The sequence below is a fragment of the Tupaia chinensis genome, unplaced genomic scaffold (genome assembly GCF_000334495.1).
Source record: "Tupaia chinensis unplaced genomic scaffold, TupChi_1.0 Scaffold000311_2, whole genome shotgun sequence".
Taxonomy (NCBI): domain Eukaryota; kingdom Metazoa; phylum Chordata; class Mammalia; order Scandentia; family Tupaiidae; genus Tupaia; species Tupaia belangeri.
In genome coordinates, this window is record NW_006159803.1 from 4342822 (window position 1) to 4358228 (window position 15407).

Genomic DNA, 15407 nt, shown 5'->3' on the forward strand with positions numbered 1-15407 from the left:
GCAGTGGTGGTTCAATGAGGTTTGCAAAGGAGACAAGAGGAGACTCATAGAGGTCAGTCATCGAGACTTGACAACAACCAATTGAAAGCAACCATCAAAACTGATCCTCGTATTTTCCATTTACCACTTTCCATGACTAAAAGACTGAAAAATCAGGAAAACCCCTCCAGACTGACTACATATCACACAAACAATGCTTCAAAAGTTGAACAAATTGGGCTACAAAGTTTTGCTTCATCTGCCATATTCACCCGACTTCTTGCAAGCCAACTATCACTTCTTCAAACATCTTAACATAACAACTTTTTGCAGGGAAAACAGTTCCACAAACAGCAGGATGCACAAGATGCTTCCCAAGAGTTCATGGACTCCTGAAGCATAGATCTTTATTCTATAGGGGGGAAAAAAAACTTATTTAACTTATTTCAATTAGCAATAATCGCGCCTCGGATAAACCTCATTGGCTACGATACTGCCACTGTGCAAAGCTTTTTAACTTATTTCTCATTGGCAAAAATGTGTTGATTGGGGACCAGCAGTTGGCATAATGACTATGTCACTGGACTCCCATGTAGTCAACCATGGTTTGAGTCCCGGACCTGGAGGCTTAAACTCACTCCAGGTGCATGTGCGTGTGTGCAAAAGATCCCGAGAGGAGAATGGAGGAAAAGGGATTGCAACATGGCCATCCCCTCTGGGGGAGGGGAATGTGATTTCTTGCTTTCTGTCTTTTTGTCTCTCTCTCTCTTTCTGGTGAGCGCACATGCCCTATAGCAAAAACCTCTCCAAAAAAAAAAAATTGTTGATTGTAATGGTTCCTATTTTGACTAATAAAGTTTTATACTAGCTATGATTTTTAAAAAAAGAAAACAAAAGATTATTTTCAAAGTTGACATCCCTTAATTCTCCAACAATCTTTTGAGAAGTTTATCATCATCACTATTTTATGAAAGAAGGAATGAAAGTTCAGCAAAGAGTACTCTAACATCCATGTGATCCAAAGACAACAAAGCACAAAAGAAAAGGTTGGAAAGTTATGGAAGATATAGAAAAATTAGGGAAGGAATAGAAAAATCTAGCTAGATCTTACACAAGATGGAGAAAGTAGAAGGACAATGCAGTACTGAAAGCATCCTGTCAGAAGTACAATCCCCTATATAAATACTATAATGTAACATTCTGGTTTCCAGGAGCACTGCATGGTCTGTACTTGACAGTCATCTCTTCTGCATATGTTGACAATGCTGGTGAAAGAAAACATCCCCATAAGAATTTTATATTTTTAGAAACAAATAGGCAGATGCATAATCTTTATTTTATAGGTATTAGGAACTGAATTATGTCCCCTTGAAAGATTCATATATTTGTGACCATACAATGGGGTCTTTAAAAAGTTAGCATAATGGCTATGTTGCTGTACTCCCATGTAGTTGACCACGGTTTGAGTCCCGGACCTAATGGCTTATACTCACACCAGGTGCATGTGCATGCATGCTCAAGATCCTTAGAGGAAAATGGAGGAGAAGGGATTGCAGCATGGCCATCCCCCCTTAGGGGTGATTTCTCACTTTCTTTCTCTCTGTCTCTCTCTGTCTTTCCAGAGAGTGTACACGCCCTATAGCAAAAACCTCTCAAAAAAAAAAAAATTTCACCATTAGCTGAACTAATTAAGAGGAGAGAAAGGGACCAGATAAACCAATTTGCAATGAAAAAGGCAACATTACAACAGATAGGAATACAGAAGATGAGTAGAAAATACTGCGAGCAACTACACACCAATAAATAAGAAAACTTGGATGAGATGGACAAATTTCTAGATGCATGTAATCTACCAACACTGAATGAGGAAGACAGAAAGCCTGAATAGACCAGTAACAAGCAATGAAAATGAATTAGTAATAAATAGCCTCCCAAAAAAGAAAAACCCAGGTCCCAATTGTTTCAGTTCTGAATTCTACAAAACTTTTAAAGAAGAGCTAATCTCCATTCTATTCAAATCATTTCAAAAGATCCAAAAGGAATGAACTCTCCCAAATTCATATTATGAAGCCTCCATCACTCTCATCCCCCAAACAGATAAGGACATAATAAAAAAAAATGAAACTACAGACCATTATCTCTGATGAATACAGATGCAAAAATTCTCAATAAGATACTAGGAAATACTATCTAATGGCACATAAAAAATATTATACACCACAACCAGGTATATTTTATTTCAAGGATGCAAGAATGGTTCAATGTATGCCAAACCATAAATGCAGTACACCATATTAACAGAAAGAAAGATAAAAAGCCATATAATCATATCAATCATTTCAGAAAAAAACATTTGATAAAATATGACATCCCTTTATCATTAAGATCAGCAATATCAGCATAAAAAGGGACATCTCTCAACATATAAAAACAATATATGGGAAACCCATAGCTAACATCATTCTTAGTAGGATAGCTTTTCCACTAAAAACTGGAACAAAATAAGGCTGCTTACTTTCTCCACTTCTTTTTTATATAGTACTGAAAGTCCTAGTCAATACAATCAGACAGGAGTGTAAAAATTCAAATAAGGAATGAAGTGAAATTATCTCTATTTGCAGGTGACACAGTTATATACATAGAAAACCCAAAAGAATCCACTAAAAAACACCTACAAGTGATAAATGAATACAGTAAAGTGGCACTATACAAAATCAACATACAAACATTTATAGCATTTCTGTACACTGACAATGAACAGACTGAGGTTGAACTGAATAAAGCAATCCCATTTACAATAGCCACAAAAAGTATAACATACCTGGGAATAAACCTAACCAAAGAAGTCAAAGACCTCTACAAGGGTAATGATGAAAAACTAAAAAAAGAAATAGAAAACGAGAAAAAAAAAAGTGGAAAGACATTTCATGCTTCTGTATTAGAAGAATATAATCAAAATGTCAATCCTGTGCAAATTAATCTACATATTTAATGCAATACCAATCTAATTCTCAGATATTTTCTTCACAGATTTAGAAAAATATAGAGAGAGAATTTGTCTTTAATCATTAAAGATCCCATATTGCCTTGCCAAAGCAATTTTGCACGAGAGTGGAGTAGGAGGTAACTCACTCCTTGACTCCAAAATACATTGCAAAGTTGTAATAATCAAAACAGCAATGGTATTGGAACAAAATCAGACATGTGGACCAATAGAACAGAATAGACCCTCCAGAAGTAATCACAAGACATATAGCCAACTGATTTTCAACAAAGGCCACCAGTCAATCCATTGGGAAAAAAAAAAATCTCACTGGCAAATGGTGATGGGAAACAAGGTATCCACAGGAAGAAAGATGAAACCAGACCCTGATCTCTCACCATCAATAAATATAAACGCAAAATGGATCAAAGATCTAAACCTAAGATGTCAAACTTTAAAACTACTGGTGAAAAACACAGAGGAAATTCTTGGAGACATCAAAGTAGGCAGAGACTTCTTAAATAAGACTCCCAAAGCACAGACAATAATCTCCAAAATAGTAAGTGGGATTACATCAGGTTAAAAAGCTTCTCTACAGAAAAAGAAACAATAGAGTGAATCAGCTACATTCAGAATTGGAGAACATATTTGCAAACTATGCCTCAGATAAGGGACTGATAACTAGAATACACAGGAAACTCAAGGTCACCTCTCCCACCCAAAAAAAAAAAATTAACCTAATTAAAAGATGAGCAAATGAGCTGGACAACTCTATAAGGAAGACAAAGAAACAGCCAAAAAGTATATGAAAAAATGCTCAACATTCCTTATCATAAGGGAGATGCAAATAAAAACCACAATGAGATATCAACCCACCCCAGTTAGAATGGTCATGATTAATGAAATTAAAAAAATGTTTTGTGCAAGCGAGGCTGTGGTAAAAAGGGAACTCTCCTACATGGATGGTGGGAATGTAAATTAGTACAGCCACTGTGGAGAACGATGTGGAGGTTCCTCAAAAGACCTACAAAAGACCTGCCATATGATCCAGCAACTTCACTCCTGAGTATCTATCTGAAGGATAGGAATACACTCAGGTGGACAAGGACTTGCATATCCATGTTTCTTGTTACATTATTCAGACTTTCTAAGACATGGAACCAACTCAAATGTCCATGAACAGATGAATGAATTGAAAAAAGTGTGGCACATACACAATATGTAATACTACTCAGCTGTAAAAAAAAAAAAAAAAAAAAAAAAAATTGAGACCCTGGCATTTGATAAAAAGTGGTAAAATATGAAAGATTTATGGCTAAATAAAGTCAGACTATGAAAGAGAAGCACTGTATGTCCCCACTCAATATATACCAAATGACTGCCCTCTATGGCAGAAACTGAAAGCTTGGAAGATATACAAGCATAGAAAATGGTTGTGGGTACTAGACACAGTGTAGGAGGGTAGAAAATGAGGGAGAATGAGAGGAACGGAATCAAGGGGAAAAAGTAAGAAACAAAACATTTAAGGTACACAAAAATGGGAAATTATCTGTCGATAATGTATATGATAATATCTTAACTGGACTCAAAACAGTGTATTCATGCTGGAAAAATTCATTTTACATGCTATGCTGATATACAGGATTGAATGTATAAAGTAAACATTTTAAAAGTTCACTAAAAATACATTATGAAAAACTGTACAAGAATTGAACTTTTTTGGCATCAAAATTAACTTGAACTTCAATTCCTTTTTTCCATGAACGTTGAAGTCCCTCATATTTAGAGATAAATATTTATAGAAGTAATGAAGTTAAAATGAGATAATTAATGTCAGGCCCTAGTTAATATAATTGGTATCTTTATAAAAAGAGGAAGTGTGGACACAGACACATAGAGAGGGAAGGTGAATGAAGAAAACAGGGAGAAGATAGTCACCTACAAGCCAAAGAGAAAGACCTGAAACAGATCTTTCCTTCACGGCCCTCAGAGGGACCCAACTGACTGAGCCTCTAGAACCGTGAGAAAATTTATTTCTGTTGTTTACGCCAAGTAGTTTATACTACTTTGTTATGCAGCCCTACAAACTAATACATGTGTTTACTTATTTTCAGTATCCCCCCCCAAAAAAAAATAAATAAAAGAAAATGACATCAGGATTTAAAGGCAATACAAAACTTCCCCTTTCTTTTTTCTGTTTAAGAAAACTAGTAGCTTCACTAGTTTGTATACCTACGCTGTGGAAAAAACTAAAACAAACAAAACAGACATGGTTCAAATGTTTTTAATGTATTGTAGAATTAATATAGAATAATAATTTCTGAAGTAAGAGTCAAATGTACTGCTTGTTTTCTGAGAAGGTTAACTGGTGCTATGTAGCAATAAGAAGACAAGTTGACTAGGAGAACAAAAGAAGAAATAGGTAAGGAAATACAAAAAGAAAAAATGAGAAACTAAGAAGAAATTAAATCACCTAGAAATTATAAAAACTAAAAGCCAGGAACACTCAGATGGCATCTACCATTATAATAAAGGGCCCTAGCTTTCTGATGACATATACTAACGTAATTTTAGATAATGGACACTCTCACTTTTTATATGTTGTGACAATTTATCTTCATGCATTGTAAAATTTTAATAAAAGTATTGTGGATTGATCATTAATCTTAGCCCAGGTGATAAGTTAATAAGCTAGCAATATACAAAAATCACAAATGGGATTTTCATCACAGCACTCTGGTTAAGGGTATATGATTGCCAGGCTGCCCAAGTTTGAAACCTAATGCCATATCTTAACAGCTACATGACCTTGATTAAATTGTTCAACCTCCCTTTGCCTTTTCTTATCTGCAAAATAGAGTAATTGATTGCCTAATTCATAAAGTTTTTAGAATTGAGTTAATTAACAGGCAGAGTTCTTAGAATGATGCCTGGAATATAGTAAGGTCTATTAAAATGTTTATTGTCATATCAACATGCATAGTAAAGGAATTAGTAACTATTAGCCAATCGTTATGTGTATCATTCTTTGGGGATATTACTCTCTGGGGCTTTTTTTCTTTTTTAAGAATTATTTACTTTATTTTATTTATTATTATTGTTATTTTCAATTTGACCCGAGTGAGACAGAGAGAGAGAGAGAGAGACAGAGGGTGAGAGAGCAAGCCACCAGGTCTGGGACTAAAACCGTGGTCAGCCATGTGGGAATCCAGTTACCCCAACCACCACGCTACCTGCTGGTCCCACACTCTTTAATGTCTAAAGATCTGAGAGGAGAAGATTTGTGTGGATAAGGGGAGCTTTTCTTTTATATTTCAAAGATAAGAATGCAAGAAGAGTTCAACTGAAGTTCTCAAAATATATAAAAATGTTAACAAATGACCTAGTGAATGCTGAGACCATATATACCTGTCCTGTGCTCTGAAATAACTTCTTTTAAAAAATAAAATAGCATTTCTTCTTTAGTATTTTCAAATGAAAATCAACCATTGTGAGCCTGGATGTCAAAACTATGGAAATAAGTTCTCATATTTTTAGCTTACAATTCCATTTCCATTCTAAATCTCCTTTTCCCTGGGCAATCAGTCTTCTTATGAACAAAGACTAAATACTATTGCCTGTTCCTTAAAATGAGCAAAATCTCTGTGATGTTAGTGACATAATTTTGCAACAAATGCCAGGTTTGGGTATTTCTTCAGAAGACCTGGAGGAGGAGAGATGTGACAGAAATGAAGGTGGAGCTGCGAGGACCTCATTTCATGATTCAACCAATTGCAGGTGCCTTTGCCTGGCCAATCTTGACCACACAAGCCCTGTCTGCACCAATGAGATGAAAATGGGCTGGAGTCCAGGAGAGATCTAGTTGTGGGAGAAATAACTCCTCATTGTTCTCTGATATTATAATAATCATAGCTAAAAACTGTGTCACAATGTGACAGTTACAAAGATAACTCCTTAACATCCATCATCACATTTATTTCTTACAATTCCATAAGTAATATAACCATAATCATTTCAAAGAATAAGTCTTTGAGAATTTGAGCTATTTTTCCAAAATGATATAGGTATTAAGTGACAGAGCCAAGAATTGAAACCAAATCTATTAATACCTGACTCCAAAGCCTAAGCTCTTAGTCACTGCCCTTACTCTACTGTGCTGCCTACTGTCTCTCTCCTTGGCTGTCCTCTCCACAGCAGCCAATTTTCTACCTAAAACCTAGCTCCAACCATGTCATTCCTCTGTATGGTATCATTATAGCCGCCGACTGCCTAACAAACTCCTGAGATCCTAAAGCTACTTACCACCTAATAAACTTTCAGGCATCCTACCTTGCTTCTCCAAAGGCATATTACAGATACACTCTGGTCTCCAGCCAAACCATGTTTGCTGCTTTCGATCATAATACACATCTCCTGCCTCTCTGTCTTTGTTCTCACTACCCTCTCAGTCTAACATCTCTATTTCATCATCTCCACTTGAATAACCATCACCTCCGCCAATGACTACAACAGTAACTACCATTTATTGAGCCCATAATCTGTATCAACTTTGTGACCAGACTTCTATCATGTGAGGTAGATACTATTATTATTTTAGTTTATAAATGAAGAAAAATTAAGGCACAGCAATGCCAAGTGTAAGGCCCCACAGCTAGTAAGTGGCATTGGGGAGGATTTGAACTGAACTGGTTGAAACCAGAGTCTGAGCCTATGCTTTACAGATGAGTAGCACTATGTCTGGCCTTGGAAGTGTTGCTCACTGCACATGCAAACCACTTTGCTCAGCCTTCCTGATCCCCTCACAAAAATTACTTGTCAGCCTCATTTCCCACCGGATTCCACACCATGTACCTCTGTAGCAAAAATTACTCCACTCTGTTTCATTTAAGCCATGTCTGTCGCCCACAAGATACGCTCTGCTTGAGGCCATGCTATTCATCTTCGTGCCCTTCATGAACCTAGTGCCATATCTGAAACTAGCCTAGTGCCATATCTGAAACTCAGGAGGAACTTCCTTGATGTGTGCTGAATTCATTCAATGACTGTTTATTGAACTCCTACAGAAATGATCTCACCCCTGCCTGCAAGCTCCCTGATGTAATTGTTCTTATTCTTTTTTGGTTCACACACCCCTATGAGAATCTGATAAAAGTCACATATCCTTACAAAGAAAAATGCAACAAACAGTAACATTCTTTACCTGGTTTATGGATTCTGGGTTCAGAATCTAATTGACTTCAATCCAATTATTACAGAATTAAATATTACTTGTTTTTCCATTAATCAATTATTATTTTTAGTCAATTATTTTTTAAGTTCTAGAAATACAACTCTCACTAGCTTGAACAAATGGAGAACTTTTTAGCACAAGGAATTCAAGATTTGGCTGCATTAAACAATGACAAAATAAAGGTGTGAGCTTGGTTTCTGAAACAAATTGAACCAGAGTCTCAAACATGAGGAGGTCTTCTAATAGTTCATGAATAATGTGTGTTATTAAAATCATGCATGGCTTTTAAAATGTTTTGCACCAAAATAATCTCGTACTTTAATTACTTTTTTTCATTAATTTTTTACAGTGTCCTCATATTACCAGGATGTTCTTCTACAGATCAGTGCTAGTTTCTCAAACACCAAGCTTCCCCTACAGCATGGAGACTTGATGACACTTCTGTGATTCTTGTCTTACCAACCTTTCTGGTGATAAGACATAAATAAAATGTATTAATAAATAAATAAATAAATACAATTCAGAGAAGAAATCTCATTGGCCAACTTGCATGACATGCCAACTCCCAGATAACTGGTTGTTGAAGAAAGAGAAGTTCTACAAAAAAGGGGATGTTCTTCCCAGAAGAAATGAGGAGTAGAAAGTACACAAAGCTTTTCCCACCACCAACCTGGGAACTCATTTCTCACATTCAGGCACCTGTCATCCTTACCAGCCTTGACAAGCCAGTACCCTGTGCTCATTTTCATAATTCTGGGCTCTGCTCACCTTTACTCAGCACCATCAACTCTTGCTTATTCTGCATCACATCCCTGAGGGCCCACCTTTTTGCCTTTTAAGGAAATAGATCATTAATCTAGGGGATTAATTTGGGCCAAGCTTTGAAGGGAAAAACAAGCAATAAGAAAAACAATCTTGGGACTAGCAGATGGCAGCAATTACATCACTGGACTCCCACATAGTCAACCACAGTTCAAGTGTCCTGGACCCAGTGACTTCAGACTCACACCAGAAGCATGTGCATGAATGCTCAAAATCCTGACAGGAGAATGGAGGAAACAGAATTGCAGCATAGTCATCACCCCAAGGGGTGATTTCTCACTTTGTTGCTTTCTGTCTCTGTCTCTGTCTGTCTGGCAAGTGCATGTCTCCTATAGCAAAATATCTCTTAAAAATAGAACAAAACAAATCAAAAAATCTTCTGAGGAAAGGATAAACTGTTTTATCAGTGCCAATCAATATTAAATGATAGCCTTAACCAAGAATAGTTCTAATAATGTGAATTCTGACTTATACATGTGCCAGACTTAGACACCACTGACTTATAGATCTAGGAGAGGTCTTCAAGGTCATCTTGTCTAATCTCCCACACTATAGATTAGGAAATCAAGGATTAGAGAGGCCTATGTCCAAGTCACATGGCACATTGGTATAAGGCTAAGCCAGATCTTACACCCTTAATTCCCCATTATCTTTTGATGAACCAAAAAAATTTTAGGTGTGTCTCAGGCCCAGTGAGGCTTACCATTCACTGTACCTGAGTTGTTTCATCACCAGAACAAGTCCTGATTTTAATACTGTTCATAAATGTATACAGAATTAGTTGGTGTTACAAAAGGCCTATGTTATAGGGATCGTAGCATGGGCTTCAGAGCCCTAACTTCAATGCTTAGAAAGGTCAGTTAATACTTCAAGGCCCCAGTGTTCTCATCTGTAAAATGGGTCCCTCCTACAGGTCTTCTAGAACATTAGGGTGTATTGTTCTTTGCGGCTTGTGTTACTCTGAATATAAGCAGGCCTGTACCAAATAAATGCCCAACGGCAGTACCTGCCACATGCAGTTTTAGAAAAATAAATTAATTCATGAAAATCACTTAGAACAGTATCTGATGCATAGCATACACTTAATGAATGTAAACAGCTATAATTAAAGTGAATCTAACAAAAAGGAAGCATTTTAAGAGTAAATAATAATTAAATGATTATTCAAATAAGTTAATAAAAATTAAATAAGCTTTAATTTTCTAGAAGCCAAGTAATTCAAACCCTTAATTAGCTAGAATTTTCTGCCACACATTTTTATGAAAACAAAGAACCACTACTACCTGAAATTTAGTTTAAAAAAATAGGGAGTATAGGGAGCCAGATACTATGTGACCAACAGCAGCTCAAATCCTGGCTGAGTGGCCTGAAAAACATGCCAGGCATATGTACATGATGCCTAAAATCTCAACAGGATGGAGAAACAGGGGAGAAAGGATTGAGACATAACCAGGCCCTCTATGTATCTCCTGCCCTCTTTGTTTCTCTGTCTCACTCTGGTGACCAGGCATAACCCCTGGCAATTAAAAAAAAAAAAAAGTAAAAATAATTCATTCTAAGTAACAAAGATATTCCCAAATTCAGCCCAATCTACTAAACAGACTGCATCTGCTGCCCTTTGTGATCAAAACTGACATTCAGAATAGTGATTTATGTCCCCTTAAATTCTGAGTCCTCAGACAAAATAATTACAGTAATTGCTATCATTTAAAGACTGCTTGCCAACAAGTAGTCTTTACTATTGTGCTTAATTAGCATGAAATATCTATCATGTACACGTGTATGCACACACACACACACACACACACACACACACTCATTTAATCCTCTTAACAACAAGAAGGAATGTATTTTTATTCCTTTTTTCTAGTTAGTACAATGTAAAGAAATTGATGTCTGGAGAAGAGAAGTAACTTTTAGGATCTGAACGCAGGTCTTTTCTGATTCCTGACCTAGCACTCTTAACAACTCTGTTCATATTCATAATACTTCAGTTACCTAGGAAGGAGAGGATGGTGATTCATTTTTAATTTTTCAACCACAACGCAACAAAGATTTTTCTTTGGCTTTTCATTAACTGGAAACTGCAGTAAATTAACTGCAACCTCAGTCTGAAATTCACTTACAGAAAGTCTATTTCCCCAGTGTTTTAAATTATACTTTCCCTTGACATCAGCAAAAAAAAAAAAAAGGCAAGAATTAACTATAGACACTGGATTGTAACTCCATAAGCACAGAGATTGTGTTTCATTCATTTCTGCTTCCTTAGTAGAACCAAGAACAATGACTTGGTAATGTTGATGGAGAATAAATGTGTACTTCACAAACAAATAAGTCAACAAATGAGCACATCAGCCTCTCCGTCATGGAGCTTTGTTTGAAAGAGAAAAAATGTTTCACCTGCAAAGACAGATGATATAATAAAAAGAAGCACTAACTCTGCATGATCCTAAACAAGTTACTTAAACTCTTTGACCCATGGTTTTCTCATTTGGAAATGGAAAGATCACATAAAATTTCATTTATTCATATTGTTGAAAGAATTAAATGTGCTGAAAAATCCTAAAATATCTGTTACATAACAGCAACTCAAAAATTCATTTCATTTTACCTCCTTCCTTCCATTTTTCACCACAAATCTATTTTCTATGCTAAAGTTGATAAACAGAAAAAAGAAAAAGTCCTTTGCAGTTTCCAAAGAATATCATGTTATCTTTTGTGAACATCAAGACAAACTTCAAAGAAAAAAGTAAATAGAATAAGCTCATTTTATCTTCAGTTGAGGACAAAACCAATTCTAGTTTATACAGTGAATAAATCATAGTGCCCAAATTCAAATCCAGATCTACTGGGACATATGCTGAGCTGTTCCATTATTCCAATCTGCTTATGGCAAGAATGAGAAAACCAAATTTTACAACTTTTCAGACTAATATATATGATCTAAGTGCACAGTTCTGTGCTATCACAATGTCATAAAGCCATACCTATTATTTAGATTTAACCTTAATGCCCCTCCTGGCAAAAAACACCTTCAGTTGGTTCAGGTAGTCAATTCTAGCAATTTTTACCAGGAATCACCCTTATGTACACCTAATAATGGCAGTAGTACAACTTATCATCATCATCCTATAAAATTCAGGCCCATCTACGCTAGCTTTTGTCCTGCGGTGCAAACTGGTCAAATACATATAATTAATTAGCACTGTTTTTAACAAATCTCTAGTTTTTACACATTGGTTGAAAGAATTTCACTTCTCTTTCTGACCTTTGAAAGTGTAAGAAGAAATGAGAAAAAAACTGTAAGATAAAATTTATGTTAAAGTAAAAGGTTACTTCATATTTGTGTGCTATGTTGAAGTGCAAAATGCTTTTTTGCACAATTATTATTTACCATTCCACATCTTTCCAGGGTGCCATTATATAGCCAAATAGATGTCTCTGTACAGAAAGAAAAACAAGTCAACTCTGAGTCACTCCAGGAAACTAGCACTTGTAAATAACAGTATATTATCATTATTTGACATCTATTAAACATCAAGAAATATTTGAGAATGTCTATTATTTAAAGATTTTCAAAGAACGCTAAATTATGCTAATCCATATTTAAAGACAAAGTTGGATCTTAATTTGACAGAAAAGGTCAGAAAGCAGAAAAGAAGGAAGAGGATTTGTAAGGAAGATAGGAAACAGCTGCAGACATCTTGGCTTTATCGTCCCGTGTGCTGATCCTTCACACTCAACAGTGCCTTTCTTTCAACTTCAATTATCCTAAGAGAAAGTCCACTTCTTATCCACCCCCGATGCAATTTCAACTCTATCTTCATCTTGCCCATTCATACAGAAAACCCTGACACCCTCCCATTCCAAACCAGATTTTTTATCTAACTCTAGAGAAGTATAAGGCATCTTTATCTCCCCTGCTGTCTTCAGCTCAAAACAATTGTTAAGTTATTCCAAATGTTCAGGCACACGCAAATAGAAATAAAAGTTGGTAGGTGACATTAATTTTTGCAAGTGGTTCCTGGTGTGATTAGAATTACAACAATTTCATGTATCAGAAAAACTACGTTTCAATAAACTGAGTCAGACTTCCCTTACTTGTGTCTCTGTGGGCCAAGGAGTCCTGTAGCTGTTATGCTGAGGCTTTGGTAGCAAAGTGTGACTCAGTGCTGAGAGCTTACCTAAAGTGATTAAAATAGACTGCAAGATCATCTGCAGAAGCTGATGAGCAGGAAAATGGAAGCCAATGGAGGAAGTTCATGAAGTCATATTTCCAGACAAATAATACCAAATCTCATTCATTAGGAGATGAATCTATAAAAGTGTGCTTTATCATCAACCACCAGCTGAGATTTATGATAGCCTAATTTAGCCTCGAAGTCAATTCACAGGAACAACAGAGTTAATCGAAAAAATAATGTTTTGTGTGTATTATAAGATGTTTGGATTATAACTGGAATAAACAGTAACCCAAGTGACAAGACTAGAGGCTTCTTCTGCCTTTAAATATCTCCTTAGCAAAGGAAGGTGCTGGTATGTCTGAAGTTCCATGATTCCAGACCCACTCCTATGGTTTAGGCATTGCCCCTACAAACAATATTCTCCCTTCAAACGTGAGTGCTCCTGCAGGTGAAAAGCATGGTCAATACTTTTTAAAACATTGTTTTGTCTGAAAGAAGAACTTCACTCCTATAAGCACTAGGCATCCAGGAGGTGAAACACTGTAAGAAGTGAGGAAAAGAAAAACAGAAGTGGGCAATTTTCCACATGAGCAATTTAGACCACCACAGAGGATACTAGTGCACTAACTCCTTAACAGAGTTCAAACATGAGGTTAACAGTAAAGCAGATGCTCATATACAAATAACAAGGTGTTAATTTGCAAAATAATGTCGGGAAATGTGACTGTTTACAATCTGTTACAGCAATAAGAAAATCTTTATCCCATGACATTTTTTTTTTTTTAGAGAGAGATTTTTGCTATAGGGTGTGTGTACTCACTAGAGAGACAGAGAAAGAAAGTGAGACATCACCCCCCCCCCCAGGGGGATGGCCATGTTGTAATCCTTTCTCCTCCACTCTCCTCTCGGGATTTTGGACACTCTTGCATATGTGCCCAGCGTGAGTTTCAAGCTGTCAGGACCGGACTTGAACTGCAACTTGGCATGTGGGAGTCCAGCAACATAACCGTTACACCATGTGCTGGTCCCTATCCTATGGCATTTTATAATAGAAGAAATATTTAGTTTTCATATAGAGGGAGGTGATTTTATGACTTTTTTCCTTTGTAAATAGAGGCATTGCTACAAAATTCTCTCTCTCTCTCTCTCTCTCTCTCTCTTTCACTTCTATAAAACAGTTCCAAATCTCAGTTGTATAATTGCACTAAAAGCTTTGGAGAAAAAAAATCTGACAGCGCCTCATAGGCCTCTCTGGAATCATCCATTTTCATTTGCTTTTCTGTGGGCTTCTGTTGCTAAAATTTCAGAGCCCCGCAGTCTTGTAGCTAAGTAAAGCTCTTGTCGCTTCTGTCCCCCATCACTCAGGTTTCCCCATCTCGAATGTTCTTGCTGTTCTGCCAGCTTCAGAGATGACTCTGTGAGTGATTCCAAGGCAGCCTGTCTGAGAGGAGCCCAGGCTGAGACATCATCAAAGTATCTGTGTCAGCCTCCTAGTTATCAGTGTTTATCAGATGGAAGAAATCAAATCGTTCATCTGCCTTTTTTTTTTTTCACTTCTGAATGCTGAGCAGCTGGTGTTTGATTGTGTATTGCCATGTAAGAACACAATAATCCTCAAACATTTTGATCACAAGTAGATCTGCGTGTAAGGAAAAATGCTCTCCTGCTGGTAAATGTCTCCTTAGCTTTGATAAAAGGTGTGGAAGACATCACACAGCACCTCAAGTTGCCAAAGAAAGCAGAGGCTCATAGACTTTCAAGTTTTGAAAAGCCTGTAAAATAATCTAATTCAATTTCCAACCTAACCTACCTTTTTATTTGCAAGTAAAAACAAAAACTGATGCTTGATGGAGGAGTGAGTGGTCAACTCACTTAGTAGTCAAGTCCTGGCATCAGGACCAGAATCAAAATTCTGACTCTACTTGATGACTGGACAACCAGAGTGGTGTTGCCTCTGCCTACCTGAGCAGGCAAAAGAACTTTGAACCACCTTAGAGGTCAGTAGGAAGATGAGGGACAGGGGAGATCAAAGGGGGATGAAGACTGATTTTGTCTGAAGGTATCATCATGTGGTCTGGCATGATAGTGGACTAGTAAATTGGCATGTCAGATAGTTATGAAGCATAGCTCTGTATTGTTTAAATCAGTTTAGCCAGTTCAAAATCATAACAAAGTGTTACACGAATCTGAAAACTATTTAAGTAGGGAA

General features: G+C 36.6%; 1 pseudogene; it reads right to left on the bottom strand.

Moving 5' to 3' along the window:
* Positions 1-339: 339 nt before the first annotated feature.
* On the bottom strand, positions 340-490 carry LOC114008230 (uncharacterized; annotated as a pseudogene).
* Between the last annotated feature and the right edge of the window lie 14917 nt (positions 491-15407).